Raw genomic sequence first — 18,587 nt, 5'->3', positions numbered from 1 at the left:
ACAGTTCGCGGCAATGTGTTCAAAAAATACTCCGCTACACAATTATTTCGTTATTTTTGTTTAAGCTTATTAACGTTAGCGTTACAGAAAGGTCTGATTTACACACTGTTACAGTCATTGTTTTTTTTTTTTTTTTTATTTAAACAATGACATTTGAGTTCATGATTTTAATGTTGCTGTTTCTTGTGGCAGACTAAATGAAGAGTAATGTTTCTTGTGGCAGACTGAAGAGTAATCCGGCAGAGTTTTATACTGAAACTTTCCGTCTAAAAGTCCTTCCTTGGTCTTATCCATATTTCTTTGCACGTTGAACACACATAGGCCACAACTGGAAATAAAAAAAACTGCAACCGCGTTAATTGCGTTATTTTTTTTTAACGCGTTAAATATTTCAAATTAATCGAATGCGTTAACGCGCTAATTTTGACAGCACTAATATATATATATATATATATATATATATATGTCACAGGTCGGGGGGCCAAGCCGGACTGCACCCACCCCTGAAACCCAGGATCACCTCGGGGAGCGTGCCAGAAAAACCAGACGGACGAGAGTATAAAAAATGAACAAGGTTTTATTTGGTTAAAAGCAATTTAAAAGTTCATTGTTCCTTCTGTGTCTCCCGACCAGAACGGAGCCAGACCTCGGACGCCGGGAAGGCGTAGAGTCGTCGGCAGTTTGTGCCTGTACGGGGCCAGCAAGAGCCAGGGTAGTCTGTCGCCCGTCCCGGAGTGAGAGAGGGTATCCGGGTAAGTAGAGCTCGTGGATGTTTCGGTCGAGACCGGGAAAAGGAATAATTCTCGTGTCCACCTCCTTCTACAGGGACATCACATGCAGCATTCGGCCCAGAGAATCCTGTGGTCTGCACAGCGGGGTAAGTAATCAACAGTAAGTATGTGTCCTTGAATAAGTAATGGGGCTTACGGCTAGGAGATGCTTCGGTTAAGACCGGGAAGGGAATAATTCGTGTGTCCACCTCTTTCTACAGGGGCATCACATACAGCATTCGGCCCAGAGGATCCTGCGATCTGCCCAGCAGAGTAGGGAATCAACAGTAAGTATGCGTTCTTGAATAAGTAGTGGGGCTTACGGCTGGGAGATGCTTCGGTTAAGACCGGGAAAGGAATAATTCGTGTGTCCACCTCTTTCTACAGGGACATCACATGCAGCATTCGGCCCAGAGGATCCTGCGATCTGCACAGCAGAGTAGGTAATCAACAGCAAGTATGCGTTCTTGAATAAGTAGTGGGGCTTACGGCTGGGAGAGGCTTCGGTTAAGACCGGGAAAGGAATAATTCGTGTGTCCACCTCTTTCTACAGGGTCATCACATGCAGCATTCGGCCCAGAGGATCCTGCGATCTGCACAGCAGAGTAGGTAATCAACAGCAAGTATGCGTTCTTGAATAAGTAGTGGGCTTACGGCTGGGAGAGGCTTCGGTTGTGACCGGGAAAGGAATAATTCTTGTGTCCACCTCTTTTCATAGGGACATCACATGCGGCATTCGGCCCAGAGGATCCTGCGATCTGCACAGCAGAGTAAGTAATCAACAGCAAGTATGTGTTCTTGAATAAGCAATGGGGCTTACGGCTGGGAGATGCTTCGGTTGTGACCGGGAAAGGAATAATTCTTGTGTCCACCTCTTTTCATAGGGACATCACATGCGGCATTCGGCCCAGAGGATCCTGCGATCTGCACAGCAGAGTAAGTAATCAACAGCAAGTATGTGTTCTTGAATAAGCAATGGGGCTTACGGCTGGGAGATGCTTCAGTTGAGTGCCTGGGTGTGGATTACGGTGACGGTGGTGGGCTCTCGGGGTGGTGAGCGTCCGGCATTAACTCTATGTATCTTCCCCACACTCTGTAACTTCACTTCAAACGATTTATTGTGCAAACACACCACTTCAGACACGGCACACCCACTCTTAGTGCAAATAGAGCCAACACTCACCCAACGATGACTCCGTCCACTTCACAACGTTATCAGTCCCAGTCCAGATGTATACAATTGATTGAAATCCCAGATCAGGTCTCTTAACCTCCCTCCGATAGCGATGGCGCGGTCTGGTCTTCACTTGCTTTCCAGAACTCACACTCTTTCTGTCCTGAATATCTCCACTCGATCGCTGATATATCTGTTACACAGCCAGATAACCGAAACCCCACAATAGTCTTCAAATACCTCCACACGCCAGCCCAAACGTCCCAGGAATTCACCTCTCCTAGGGGAACACGTCCAAAGAGAAGAACCACACACAGGGGCAAGCCAACCAGGAAGAATAGCCGGGAGAACGAACGACCAAATAGAATCCACAACCCTCCTCATGGTCTCTGCACTTCTCTTTTTATGTGGTTACTCCGCCTCCATAATCCTCTCACAGATCGCCACATCAAACTCCCCACACCAGATGTCAATCTGTCATTAGCGTTGTTATTGCGACATCGGGCGAAACCCGGAAGTGGACCGGTGTTACCGCGACACCGTCCCGAGGGGAACACAAAATTCCGGCGGGACTTAGTTCCGCTTCCCTTTCGTCACCCCGTGACATATATATATACACCTGTATATACAGGCATTTGCTACTCCCAAAACATAAGCCGAAGTATGTGAGTATTTAAAAAATACTGACAAAAATTTATATTAAAGAACAAGTAGCAGATCTATTCAGGTGAATCTGGGGAGGGTGAAGGTTTTCAGAGGAACTATGAAAGCTCACTGCAATGCTCAAGTAAAAAGCCATTTAAATGTAAAGCAGCAAGCTCATTGGCTGTGTATGCAATGGGAACAAATCAAGAAGTTTAGTGCTAAGAATATCATCAGTTACATTTTTTTTTTTTTTTTTCATTGAAAACCCTTCTTGGAAACACATCTGAACAGAAATAGGTTTCTAATCCATTTTTCAAAGACATATTCTTTTCAAAAGGGCTTTTCCTCAGAGACAGGTTATCCTTTTCAAAGACTCAACCTGGAAGGCATGCACTTCTTTTTTTCAAACCTTCTTAAATAATTTCAGCAGGATTTTGACTGTTCTTCCACTATTTAATGATCTTCCCAGTCCTTATTATCCCATAGATTAATGTCAAGCATAATACTCCTCCTCTTTTCTGACAAGATTAATGAGCTGATTAGAATAACTGTTACAATTCTTGATCTAAATGCTGTATAGCTTCAATTAGTTAATCTAAAAGGATTTTTTTGTATGGTGAAAAAAAAATACAGTGCCTATGGTGCAAATAAATGTGACACAATCAGCATTTGTTGTGCTACACTTAGAAAACGGTATCTTGGCACAAGTGAACTATAGAGGTTCTGCTGAACAATATAGATAGGTTATGCACTTAAAGGAACTTTTAGTTCACCACTTCAAATACTGGTGTGTACATACTTGTGTTAGCGATGCAAAAAATATGGGACTGCAGTTTTTTTTTTTTTTTTTATAAAGGAAGTCCTATTAAAATTAAGATTAAATAAGATCCTTATGAAACAGGACAGTGCAGTGTTCTTAGAACTTCCTACTGTATGTGTGTCTGTGATAGGAAGAAACAAAAAAGGAACAAAGTGAATTTGCAACAAATCAAAGATGCAGACTGAAGCGCAGAAAGAAGGTAAATTGCTCTGTTAATATTTTATAGTGTTGTGCAGGAATACTTCTGTATTGTGATCGTGAGTGTTGGAGAAGACGGCAGGATAAAAGGGGAAATAGCTTTTTGTTTTTGTTTTTCTTCTACATTTCAAAAGCTTAAGTTTCAGATGCGAACAAAAATCCGGCAATAGCTGTTATACGTGCTTCAGCACATCGAGATGGCAGGAGTTTGATTCCTCTCTACTTTTATTATTATTATTTTTTTAAAGAAAACAACGCGATCTTATGTGATTTGTGTTTTGCATGAATTTGCACAATGTGATTTGTTCAGAAATGTACATGTATAATAAAAGCACAAGCATGGAGGTAGAGTTCTGCATTCCCAAGGGATGTGGCAACAAGTTTTGAATTACAGAGTGCAGGAGACATTGATGTGTGTGTGGAGAGCAGGCGGAAAATATAACGCATGGGACTTGTGCAAAATTTAAATATCTAAAAACGGAATAAAAGTGAATAGAATCTATTTTATGTTTTAAGGTACAAAATGTTATTTGTCTATTGCTCAACAAAAATAAATGCTTTGAAGGTGCAGGGTTGGATTTTCACATTAAAACGGGATTGAAAAAATCTGCATTGCTCTCTACCTGTGGGATTTTGCAGACAGGAGTGGGACAAAACGTAAAAATTGCAGGTAGGAATGGGAAAAAGAAATTGATTTGTAACAATAGCTGTCAAAGCCTTTAAAGACAGATCTACTGTGAGTTCTGAGGTTAACTGATTGTATATGCTTTTACTGAAGCTGTCTATTTGCATTAATTAAACTTAAAATGTACTTTTCTCTTGTTGCAAATGAAATCGCATGCTCTCTGAGTAGATATTAAAGTACTTGTGGGGTATAGCTAAATATGTCGTTAAATGCTGTGGTTATGATATGTTTGGTGTATAATTTGTTGTACTATAGCTGTTTTGGGTTTATACTATTGTTTTGAGTAGTTTGCTATTGTCACCCTAATTAAAATTCACATTAGTTATGCTGTATGTACCTGCCCGTGTAACACCCCTGTTTTTCTGTTGTTCTATTATTTCAAATGAGAGAGAATACCTTCCATTGACATACATGAAATATCATGTTAATAACATTTTCCCATTCACATTGCATCTTATTTCAAATAGAGACAAACAAGTCAAATAATTTCCTTGCTGTCTGGCGTTATGTGACCACCATGTCGATCTGAATGGATTAATGCAGTGGAGAACACGGACGGTTTGCCGCAGCACTTGATTTGTCATGCCAGATCAAAGGTGACACTTGGTTGGGTCTGCGTCATCTCGTACTCCTGTCCCTCTCCACTTTCATCTGCTCTATGAGGCCTAGATGAGGCTCCTCTCCAGCTGGAGCAATCTTGTCATTTTCCACAGCAATCATACTCAAGGTTGAAGTTGCAGCTTTTTTATTGATCTGGGCCGAGCGTGATGAGTTTCATTTCGGAGGGCTCGGTGTATCAGTCAAAGGCAGACAGAAACACACACTCGTATGACAGTGCACACAAACACACCATATACTTCCTTATTTTGTTTATGAGTTGAGATGCACTTATTTTTTTATGCCTCTATCATACAGTGATACATATAACTTAAAAATAGTTTGGCCCAAAATTTATATTTTTTCATAAGTTGCATATTATCATTTTGTTTTAACCCTCCATGGCTTTCTTTCTACTGTGGGGAGAAAAAAATAGATATGTTTAATAACTCTCAAAACTTTTGTACACTACTTTAAAGTGTTATTATTATTATTATTATTTTAGTATTATTTACTTTATAAAATTATATATATATATATATATATATATATATATATATATATATATATATATATATATATATATATCATTTACCAAGGATCCCTTAAATTGATCAAAAGTGACCATAAATAAGTTTATAATATTACAAAATTCCTATTGCAAATAAATGCACTTTCTATTCCTCAAATTATAAGGGTTTCCACATATTATTAATTCGCAGAACTGTTTTCATTACTGATAATAAGAAATGTTTCTTGATCATCAAATCAGCATATTACAATGATTTCTGAAGAATCACGTGCCTTAGCCTTAGAAAGCATAAGATACTAATATAATAATAAAACCTTACAATTTATAAAGGCAGAGTATATATATGTGTGTGTGTGTGTGTGTGTGTGTGTGTGTGTGTGTGTGTGTGTGTGTGTGTGTGTGTGTGTGTGTGTGTGTCCAATCTGAATGAATGCTTGCTTTCCAAAAGGTGTCTTGACAAAGACAAACAAAGAAGTAATAATAATGGGAACCACTTGTTTAAAGCATCATAAAAATGGTAAAAACAACATGCATGCATACATACAAACATAAATACATACATAAAATACAATTGTACATACTGTAGTATATCTATCTATTTATAGTAATCGCACATATAGACAACTATTATTCTAGGCTGTGGTTTACCCTTGGTCTGAACATTCACCTAGCAATTAATCCTTGTTCAAAGCTTTCTGCTTCTTTAAACTGACTCCTTGTTGCAATAAATCAGACTCACTCAGTCTCTAATGAGGGTTCCTGACATCAAAGTTACCCTCGCAACCCCATTAATCTGTCTGGGGAAGAAGGACACTGATAACGGTGGTCCCTTAATCTCTTTCTCCCTTCCTTTCTGTGGCATCTGTGTATTAGCAGACACACTTTGATATTCATGATATTCCTTTTTTTGTGTATCAGATTGCTCAGCAGCCACACTTGCATGTAGCCGATTGTTGTCTCTGCTTATTAAAATAGAAAGTTAGTATATATACATAAAATAGTACATGAGCACACACACACAGGTTCAGACATCTTGCTTTGACAGCGGTTTAACACTAAACTGACGTTTTCCACTGAGGATTAAATTGCGATTAGTCTTATCTAATTCATACCAAACTTGTATCTCTGACATTGACGGTGATACAGATTTGATTTTACATTTTTCTCATGTGTCACACAGTGCTGGAGGCGAGTTATCTAAGAGCACATTTGGACAGTTGGGTGCTTTCATATTAATCACATGTATCTCTTTCATCACATCATCTCCATACTGAAGTCATGCTGCTGTCAGATGTTAGCACGGGGAAAGACTATCAGATCTGTTCAGGGATGTCTGACTGGTGCTTTCTGTTTATTCCGGTAAAGAGCTAGTTAAACTTACATGGTTACTGAAAAATAACTAAATTGTTCACAAGTTGATTGTTCAATAGTTCAACTTAAAATTAAAATTCAGTCATTATTTACTCACTCCCACTCACTTCAAAGATTTACTGTGATAAATAATAATTATTAAGGAATGTGTAATTTTCAAATAAAATATCCCCTTAATTTTAACCTGTAAAGCCTGATATATATATATATATATATATATATATATATATATATATATATATATATATATATATATATATATATATATATATATATATATATATATATATATGATGCAGTATGCTCCATTGGGTAACGAAGGGAAACCTGTCACCAAAAAATGTTTCAAAAATGGCTATTACATTCTGTATGGATTTCATATTTATTGTGAAATGTATATAATTTAAAACATTACTTAACATTTAATCTGTACATATTTTTAAAGAAGAAAAAAAAATAACCCTTTGGATTTTATAAATATATGAATACAGTATTCCAAATCATCTCATGAGAATTAATTTCTGTACTCATCATTTTGTGTCTTCGACTGAACCGCAGGAGGCAGGAGATCCTAACTGTGACTGAAACAGCAAAATGATTTGAAGCTAAAGTAAATGATTTGTCTTGATTGCCTCGTGGCCACTCACAGTAGGGCTACTCCATGTTATATGGCCATTTTAGCTTCTAAATAAACGAACAAATGAGAAATAGTAAAGTGTGTCATCAACATTGTTATTTATAGTCTGTTTTCTCTGAAACAGAGGGAACCAATGAAATGAAAGACAGAGAATCCTGTTTGAAAATTGTCATTATTTCATAATCATAATGCAGAATTTTGTTTAGTAATACTAGTAACACTTTTTAGTAACACTCCAGCTTTTAAGTAAACTGTCATCCCCAGTTCCACTTGGAAGATGAGTTGAGGGTACATTGAAATGGTAGCTGGCAGTGAGATGTGTGTTAGCTAGACACAAATATTGATTGCACAGAGCAAAAAGAGCCCTTGGTCTCTGTGGTTGAAGATGAAGAGAGAGACTGAAAAGTGAGATCTATCTCAGGTGGCCAGAGAAGTTTAGACTCTCTCTTTTCTATACTGCAGTTTATTTATTTATTTTTCTTCAGAGTTCTGTTACTATGGAGTCAGGTAGTGCTTTCCTTGAATGCAGTACACTGAAATGCCTACTTTTTTTTTTTTTTCCTATGTAAACATTACAGGCACATATGTCTTCTTGATCTTTGCTGTGAGAAGAACTAAATTTATTGGATAATAAACCTCTTTAGTCTTTACTGGATCCAACAAGTAAAATCATGCATGCAATAATAATAATAATAATTTTGGCATATTCTGTTTAAATGCATTGTTGTAAAACACTTCTAGATATTAAATGATTTAATTTAAGACTGACAGTTGATAAAAAAAAAAACATACAAAAAAAAATGAATTATTTAAGCAGGTTTTTGTAATTAATCATTAATAATTGCTTACATTTAAAATTAAATCATAAATATATTTTTACATAGACTGTCCAGATATTTGTTTAATGTTAGTACATGAATTAAAGCAAATATCACTCACATCACTAATGCTTTTATTAAAATAATTCTGGAGATTAATTGGGTCAATTAAAAGGACAGTATAACTGAAAGCCAAAACAATTGGTCCCAGACTATCTAGCCCCTAATCAGTGACAGAATAAGCAATAAACTTATAGAATAAACTCTATTTGCAACTGTCACCCCATGATTTTACTCTTACATTTTAAATTGATCAGGGTTGAGAAAATTGCAAACCGAATAGAATATTACTAGAAAATAAAACACATTGTTTCTTTTTACCTGAGTCTGACAATCAACATTTTCTGAATGTTAAGAGTGTTAGCTTCAATGTGATACCCTTCAAGTGCCGAAGACAGGAAGACAAAGCTACACCAAGTACAAATTGAGAAAAAGGCCTGCTATCTCACAAAGCACCAATGGCATATGATATTATCAGAGCAAGCATGTGAAAGTCTTTTGGATGTCACAAAAAGCACACATTTGTTTCTGTTCTTTCTTTTCACTCACCTGAAATTGCAGAGGCACCAGTTTTTATTTATTTATATTTAGGTTCTTTGCAATGTGTAAAACAAGGCTTAAATTACTCATGAAAACTCACAATACAGTCACTGTTCTAATTGTTAAAGTAATCAGACTGTCGATTAGCAGCAACTTTTCGCCTGTCAACTTTGAGTAACGGGAGGCACTAAAATAATGCAATGCAATTTTTAGGCTCGCCAGATTCCACTTTATCACCTGGGACGTTTCCCAAATGGGAGCCACCTGGTGTGTGTTCATCAGTGGTGCTTTCTGTATACTGTATGAATGAAACATTAGAAACCTGCAATTTCTCACATTCAGCCACATCTTATTCTTTCTTGAAGCATAACAAATGCTATCTAGTGCCTTAATTTGTAGCTCTACCTCTTTATATACATCTCTCACCAAGTTTGTCTTTTTCTTTAGGTTAGAACATGAGCTGGTCCCTTAGACAGGCAAAATATGTATAGGAAGGTGTTTCTCCACATTTGTTTTAAAGATGTTGATGCTTTTGAAGGTTATGGAAAAAAATACATTTCAGTTACGTCCCAGTTATTGTCTCATCTAATTACCAATAATATGTATGATCATTTTCAGTCTGGTTTTTGTGCTTTTTACTGAGACTGTTTTCCTAGGGTTGCCAATGTGTTCTCCTTTCTCAGGCTCCTTTAATATCCTGATTTCACTGGTTCTCATCTCTGCCTTCAATACTGTTTGTCATAGTACACAATGTTTTTTTTAGATATTGGTGCCATTGATGCAGTTTTCATTGTACCTCACTTACTAACAAAAAAATCTATTCAAAATTACTAATCCGCCACACCTCTCCTGATTTAAGGTGTCCCTCATGGCTATGTACTCAGCCCTCTGCTCTTCATAATAAATATGCACTTTCTTTAGCAAAACTGCATTTTTTTATCACTTAATTCTCATATCTAGCCATATTATTAGATAAAAATACATTTAAACTTTAGTTCAAGCCTTTATAACATCATGCAAGGTCAATGTCTTCCAATAAACTTGGGCTCCTTTAATATCCTGATTTTACTGGTTCTCATCTCACCTTTCAAAACTGTTTGTCACAATACACTCCTTTCAGATTTCTGTCACTATATGACAGAGCCCTGACACTCATGCATCTTTTTGTCTTTGTATGAGCATGCAGTTTGAGTTCGATCGGCCGTGTGATCTCTCATCTGTGTGTTGTCTTCGTTGTGATGGCATGTGTAGAGTGTTCATTTGCTTTTGTCGTGTTTTCAACAGTTGATGTGTTTGGTGTTGCACATGGCTCAACACAACAGTGTAACTAGCTGTGTGCTGCTGTATTGTTTTGTGTTACAGTTTTTTTCAATCGCTAACAAGCGCTTAACCATACTTCAGATACTTTTTCTAAACTCTTAACACAGACAAACACCTACAAAACACAATTGGCCAAATGGATAATTTTCTTCTCAAAAACACATTTTGTTAAATATATACTAAGTCTTCATTTCAAAATAGAACACATCTTTCTCTGCACACACCAACTTTACCAAAACACTGGAAATCTGACTCAAAATTAAATTATTCTGTCAAAGAATAACACTTGTTTTCACTTCAAAAGGTACATGCAGTCAATCAAAGTACACCAGGTTTCAAAATACTGGCTATTGTTGACATTACAAAAACTGCATAGACTTTTATGTTTCAGTTTTACAGGTATTTGCATGCAAAACATGCAATTCATTGTTTTACACTAAATTTCTTGGTTAGGAACCGTATGTCCAAATATACAGTAATGTTCACATTCAAAAGCATTCCAGTAAAAAGCTATTTTTTTCCTTTACTGTTTACTGCAGGAGGTACAGTAGAAACACGGTATGATAGAACAGAAAAGGTTTGACAGTATTGCTTACAGTGAACAAAATATCCATGAAACACATAAGAGCATTCTTAACAAAAAACAACAACAGCAAAAAGCCCAGATAAAAAAAAGGGGGGGGGGGTAAAATAAAAACAATCTCTCACTGCTCCTCTCCTTTCACTGCTCCTCTCACTGCTCCTGCATCTCTCACTGCATCTCTCACTGCTCCTGCTCCTCTCACTGCTCCTCTCACTGCTCCTCTCACTGCTCCTGCTTCTCTCACTTCATCTCTCACTGCTCCTGCTCCTCTCACTGCATCTCTCACTGCTCCTGCATCTCTCACTGTATCTTTCACTGCTCCTGCTCCTCTCACTACTCCTCTCACTGCTCCTGCATCTCTCACTGCATCTCTCACTGCTCCTGCTCCTCTCACTGCTCCTCTCACTGCTCCTGTATCTCTCACTGCTCCTGCTCCTCTCACTGCTCCTCTCACTGCATCTCTCACTGCTCCTCTCACTGCATCTCTCACTGCTCCTGCTCCTCTCACTGCATCTCTCACTGCTCCTCTCACTGCATCTCTCACTGCTCCTGCTCCTCTCACTGCTCCTCTCACTGCTCCTGCTCCTCTCACTGCATCTCTCACTGCTCCTGCTCCTCTCACTGCATCTCTCACTGCTCCTCTCACTGCATCTCTCACTGCTCCTGCTCCTCTCACTGCTCCTGCTCCTCTCACTGCTCCTCTCACTGCATCTCTCACTGCTCCTCTCACTGCATCTCTCACTGCTCCTGCTCCTCTCACTGCTCCTCTCACTGCATCTCTCACTGCTCCTGCTCCTCTCACTGCTCCTCTCACTGCATCTCTCACTGCTCCTGCTCCTCTCACTGCTCCTGCTCCTCTCACTGCTCCTCTCACTGCTCCTGCTCCTCTCACTGCTCCTCTCACTGCATCTCTCACTGCTCCTGCATCTCTCACTGCTCCTCTCACTGCTCCTGCTCCTCTCACTGCTCCTCTCACTGCATCTCTCACTGCTCCTGCATCTCTCACTGCTCCTGCTCCTGCTCCTCTCACTGGGCCCGTTGCTCTTACTCTTCCTCGTCCATACATTACAGTGTTTGTCTTTTTCTGTTTCTGTTTCCAAAAATATCACTCTTCAAAGTCCTCCTTTTATTGTATAAGTGTCAATGTAATAGAAAAAAATAACCCCTGCCATTGAGTCTAAGCCAGATTGGAATCAGTTGTGGTTTGCCCAATTTACACAACATAAATCAGCTAAGATAAATTGTTTTTGAACTGATATCATTGCAGAAGCAGAGGTTTTTATACTGTATCTAAGGTTTGGAACATTGTTTTTGCTATTGTGGGATGTTGTGTGTTAACATTTGTAAATACTACAAAAACGATCCATAATTTTGTTGGGAGGTATAGCTTGTCTGTTCAGAAAATGTAAGCATTGTGGAAATGTGTTCAATGACTCCATACTGTGTGAAAACGACATGAAATGTGTGAATGGTATGGCCACAATAGACAGATGCTGTGCTAATTGTGTTTAGAGTTTTGAAAATGTGACAACTGCTTGGACAAATGCTTGTTAGCGACTGAAAAAAACTGTAATGTGGATCATGTGTTCTCGTTGGTCGCGTGTTGTTGTTATGTTTTGAATGAGCAAATTGATTTGTTTTATTTGTATGTGCTATTTGCTCCAATGTGTACTGTCTAAACCCGCCCATACTGTTACCTGATAATTGCTGCAGTTGCTCCACCAGTCCTCCCTTGTTACCCTCCTCATTTGCTTCCCTATTTATTCTCTTATTTTCTGTCCTGTGCTAGTTTGTCATCATATGTGACCTATGCTTCCAAAATGAGTTGGAATGCGCATGGGCTAATTTTGAGCTACAGGCAAAATGTTTTTGAAAAATTTTGATTTTAGTCGATTTTAAGGTTTTAACAAAAATGCATTCTTTAAGCCCTCATTTAGCGATCCCAATGCTCCAAATAATAAGTTTAAATATCTGATTACCTTTATTTGTACGTTTTCTGAGAGGAGTAACTTTTCTCCACTTACTTCTCAAGCTGACTGTCATCTGAAGTGCGTGCACAAAGGCGCTTCCGACTGCGCGTGATCCCAATAAATATACACCTATACACAAAATTACAGTATTTAAGTATTCAAGCAAACATTATCTTATGTTTTTAGTGAACATTCGGGGGACTGTTTGGGAAAAAACATCTGATATTTAACATTCTATTAGATCGGTGAATTACAGAAGGTCTTAATGTAGGCCGCCTCATTAATGTTAGCATTAGCATACATTAGCGTTATCATTATTCAACAAATAAAAGAATCACTGGCTGCTCTTGATTTAACTGCTTTTGTAGTTTTAATAATACATTTATTTGTAATAAACACACTAAAGGGATTTTTGCTTTTGATTATTTTGTTTTTCTCTTCTAGTTGAAATGATAGTAGTGAAAACAATACACATTTTACACCAAACACAACAGTGATAATATCAATCTAACACCACTTTCTTCATCTGAGATAAAAAAATTGACCCATCTCGATCAAACTATGAATCAAGTATTTGTGTGCTTTATCTCTGCGCTAGTGCCCAGAATTTCCAAATTCTTAGATAAAATATACTTTATCATTTTTTTTTTCACTAGTATAACATAATATTTCCCCCCACTTTTATCCACAATCTTTTTGTAGTTTCGTCCATTGTAAAAATTATGACCAAATCGACTTGATTCCTCCTTGTATCCTTGACATGAATATTAACTATGAAGTCAAGCACTAAAGCTGTGAATTGTATATGCTAGCATGCTGGCTTTCTTGATCACTGACCATGCGTGCAATGCTGCCATTTCAGACAAGCTTGTCTATGGACACCCTGCTAGTACCTTTCTGGCAGGTCCAGATAGGGGAACTAATTAACTCCCTGGACAAGAAAATGCACAGTGATGTTGTGGGGTCAGGATGATGTTTCATTCTATTCCTCTGGTGTCAGAACAGAATAAGCAAACAAATAATGTATTAAAGGCATGGGTTTTGCAACCCACAAGTGTACCCAAAGCCACAGACATAATTTGGTACAAAAAGAACAGGTCACAAGGGAGAATATCTCCAGTTTAGTGGACTGACTTGTTAACAGAGTAACTAATAACAACACCTCATGTAATGATGACAGACTGATGGGATAGAGAGTTTAGAGGACAGCCCTCACAGATTGGGGATGTCTATTATGACCCCCCGCTTTCAGTATTGCAGCTTCATCAACTCTCGCTGTGCACCACTGGAGACCCAGCAACCAAGACATTCAACACAACTTCTTAATTACAAGGCAGATGTTAATGATACAATTAATTAGTTTCTGCTCCAGTAACTGTGTTACAAAAGAACTGGGCTTTCTCCACCGAGATTATGTGCTTTTTTTATTAAGGGCATTCAATTAAATTGACAGATGCTCACTGCTCTTGAAGAGTGTTGACAATAAATAAGAGTAGAGGATGTGAGAAATCAACCAGAAGTTAACTGCGGTTGCTTTTTATGCAAGATTTATTTCCCATTTTAAGGAGCAATAATTATACATCTTCTATTATTATTTTCTTAAAGATATATATCTAACTTACCCTCTCCTTTATGTCCTTCCAAACCTATTTTTGTGCAGTTTGATAGTGCATATTCTTATTTATAAATTTTTGGTTATGATTGTTTTTGGCATCATTGGTTTCAAACCTGGCATGACATGTCTGGATGTTCCACGTCAGCACATAGCAAACATAGACAAGATTTGAACTATGGCAGATAATATTATACTTAGCAATAATGTTCTCATATCCAACTATTTAATTAATAAATTTGACAATGGTGAAAAATTCCAGTCTTTGTGCATAAGCTCACCAAGATGGCAGACAAAAGTAATCTGTCTGTATTCCTCTTTAAGGGGTCATTTGATGCATATTATTATTATTATTATTATTATTATTATTATTTTATTTATTTATTATTATTATTTTTTTTGTTGTCATTATTCAATTTTATTGTATGGAAAAAGGAGTGTGAATTGGGGGGATGGGCAATGAATAAGCTTTGGAATGAGGGTGAATATATTTTGTAATAGAGACCAAAAGTTGAATGCACATCTGTGATGTACTAAAGTATCAAACAAAATAAATAAATGGATAATAATAAAATCTGTGGGTTGTTATGCTGCATGCAAGTGTTTATTCATTTGTAATTTAAAGTATCCATGGCACGAACAATCATTTCCCCTCTTTTTTATCCAAACTATTCATTTTTCCACAAGCTACTCTGAACAATAGAAAAAGGGGGATTTTTGTATAGCAGAATAATTTTAAGTGAGGTATGACAACTGAAAAAAGAAAAAGAAAAGTAACGGCATCCCTGTTTTATTAGCGGTAAAAAAAACATAATTTATTATTTTTATTTTTTTCTGGCACATAACCTTGCCACATATTATTCTCTTTTCCCTTATTTCTGTAGAAATTTTCTTTTCGCATTGACAAATGTTCCTTTCTGGAGGTTATGAGTGTGTGTCTCCAGATCTAACTTAATAATTGTAGGAAGAAAAGGTTCAAATAACTTATTTGTGATTTTTACTCACTTGAAAATGTTCTTCCTTGTATTATTTACCAGAACAAGGAGTATTTCATATCACTAATGCATATAATCTTGGGGCTAGTTGTCTCTGAGTCAACGTTCTGAGTGGAAAACTTGAAAATGCATTATATACAGTATATGCATTTTATATATATATATATATATATATATATATATATATATATATATATATATATATATATATATATATATATTAGTGGTGGGCAGTTATCGGCGTTAACGTGCTGCATTAACGTGAGACTCTTATCGGGTGATTAAAAAAAATATCGCCGTTAATCTCTTCTCAAAGTTGAATTAGGAGCTTGGTCTATACTATGCAAGCTATGATGACTATGATGACCGGATATATACCTAGCCGAATCTGTAGGGGGCGAGAATGAGTTTTTAAACCTGTGTGTATGCCTACTGTGAAATTACCCCATCAAACGTGACGTGCTTACATGGATGCAACTGAAGCTGCCTGGTTTGCTTCAGGGAATTATTATTATTTTTTTAAAGAAGCTTCCCAATGGAAACCTCGATAAGACGCACACCTATTTCACACATAATCCGTCTGCAGTGCATACTCATACTCATTGTGCTTTCACACAGGACGCGTTTGTAGTCTGCTACTCGGTATGTGAAGGATCGCTGCACTGCTGTAGACGCAACACTCCTGGAACGCATTGAATCCATTCTGGGTGGGTAAAAAAATACGAAATGCATACGCACTGCAGATGGAGTACGTGTGAAACAGGCGTAAGGTTGTTTGCACCGTGTGCAATGTGGAATTCGTTTACAGCTTTCTCAAGCAGTTTGTGATGCATTTTGGAAACAGGAGATGAGCCCCTGGTCTAATGCACCACCTGTCTTGAGAAACCCCTTCTCAAAGACTTAAATATGAAATAGCACATGTGGAATTATACATAACAAAAAAGTGTGAAACAACTGAAAATATGTCATATTGTAGGTTCTTCAAAGTAGCCACCTTTTGCTTTGATTACTGCTTTGCACACTCTTGGCATTCTCTTGATGAGCTTCAAGAGGTAGTCACCTGAAATGGTCTTTCAACAGTCTTGAAGGAGTTCCCCGAGAGATGCTTAGCACTTGTTGGCCCTTTTGCCTTCTGTCTGTGGTCCAGCTCACCCCTAAACCATCTGGATTGGGTTCAGGTCCGGTGACTGTGGAGGCCAGGTCATCTGGCGCAGCACCCCATAACTCTCCTTCTCAAATAGCCCTTGATGCCTTCAGTGTGACTCTACAATTTTCATAGTCATGAAAATAAAGAAAACTCTTTGAATGAGAAGGTGTGTCCAAACTTTTGGTCTGTACTGTATATATATATATATATATATATATATATATATATATATATATATATATATATATATATATATATATATATATATATATATATGTGTGTGTGTGAGTGTATGTGTGTATTAGGGGTGTAACGATTCTCTCATTTTCTCGATGCATCGATTACAAACCCTGACGATTCATATGCATCGATCTTAAAACATGATTTTTTAAATCGTGAATCGCCGATCTCGGACAACAATCGATTTAAAACACTAAGAATCAAATAAATCGTGATTTCTATAGTGATTCAATGCTTTCAAAATATATACACATTAAATTACTACAACCACAAATTAATGAAGACCTTGAACAGTGTTCGTGCCTCGCTTCTCTCCTTCACGCTCTCCACTATTACCGGCCGAGACTGTCAGAGGATTGTGCTAAAGCTCTGTTCCTCTCTGACGCAGCTGATGACGTGTGATCTCTCCTTAGGACTCGTGGTCAGAAATACTAAAGTAAGTAGTTTTACTTTCCTGTAGTTTATTTCATCTGCATCTTACCGAAGGCGTTACCGGAGCAGTCGAAAGCTGCGTATTTATTGCATGGAGCAGAAATGTAAGTGTCTAAATGCACAGTTCCATTGAATGATAGCTAAATGTGTTTTAACAATGCTGATGAACCGAATGTACGAAGGAAATAACCACAGCATTAACAATGACCTTGAAATAAGAGCGCGAGGTTTATCTGATAATCAGATGCATTAAAGTAGCATTTGTTGCTTTAGCAAACAGACATCGGGCGTGTTTTCTCTCAGAACCATCATTCACTTATGAAGAGGAAAAGTTAAATAGCTTCTATAGCATTTTATTCTTTGAAAATGAGATGATTTTTTTTCACACTGACAGAGAACTGATTTCGCTCTGCAGCTAAACTGAATAAAAGCAGAATGAACTGATGAAACTTTCTGTCACTTCTGAAATGATGGCTATGCCCCTGGTGTGACAAAATGTTAGCCTATACATAATACTCTTAAAGCTCTTTTTTTTTTTTATCTTGGCTTACATACATTTTTACGTATGCCATGTCATGCCATAGCATCATTAAACTAACATCTAACAATGGACAAAAGGCTGCTGTAGTTGCCCCTGACTAAGCATTTAAAGAATTTAGGGGAAGCATTTAAATAATCCTGTGAATACACTTAAAGAATGCAGAATCGAATCGTTATAATCGAATCGTTATAATCGAATCGTTATAATCGAATCGAATGTAATTTAATGGTGAATCAAATTGAAACTGAATCATTTGCAAAAATCTTTCTTGAATCGAAACGAAAACCTATGAATGGTGAATCGAATCGCTGCCTACCCAAAGATTCACAGCCCTAGTGTGTATGTATATAAAGAAAGAGTCCACACTGTCAGGGTCTCTGTTTTCATTAGCATGCTTAGGTTGTGGAGTGAGCTGTTGTTTCTGACTCAACAGATTTGTTTTCATGGATATCATGTCACCCTTGACATCTCATCTCAGGCACAGAATTACTCCGCAGCCCTCGCCTCCGAGTTCCCCAGGAGTTGCAAGAAGCATTAGCCTTGCACTTCACTTATTCACTGTTCAATTCCTATCTGTCTCTTGCCCAACTATTGACCCTAAACAAGATCAGAACCCCATCCTGCATTGCTGGTAATGTTAGGTTCAAAACTCACTCTGTAGATGAAAATAAAACAGAGCTTACCCTGATTAATAAAATCGCTTAAGCTGGGCCAAGATGGTCAAGGTGGTCTGTTTTGATGGCTTTAGAGGGATTTTAGGTACTTTTGGCTGGGCAGGCTTGCTAAAAAAAAAATGGATTTGTGTTGAGTTAATAAATTGTTTTGAAATGTACTTTTAATTGATTTCATTAGTTAAATAGATGTTTACTTAATCCATTTGCATTGGCATTATATGAATAA

General features: G+C 37.5%; 1 long non-coding RNA gene across 1 annotated transcript; it reads right to left on the bottom strand.

Annotated features, from left to right (window-relative positions):
* Nucleotides 1-469: 469 nt before the first annotated feature.
* LOC128021341 (uncharacterized) lies at nt 470-2,558 on the bottom strand. The gene is made up of 3 exons (XR_008185530.1): nt 1,954-2,558; nt 1,643-1,694; nt 470-1,528 (listed from the first exon to the last, which is right to left on the bottom strand). It is a non-coding gene; the product is annotated as an uncharacterized LOC128021341 (long non-coding RNA).
* Between the last annotated feature and the right edge of the window lie 16,029 nt (nt 2,559-18,587).

This window comes from Carassius gibelio, chromosome A10 (assembly GCF_023724105.1).
Source record: "Carassius gibelio isolate Cgi1373 ecotype wild population from Czech Republic chromosome A10, carGib1.2-hapl.c, whole genome shotgun sequence".
NCBI lineage: Eukaryota > Metazoa > Chordata > Actinopteri > Cypriniformes > Cyprinidae > Carassius > Carassius gibelio.
The sequence above is the reverse complement of the archived record's forward strand: the minus strand, read 5'-3'. Positions and strand labels throughout refer to the sequence as shown.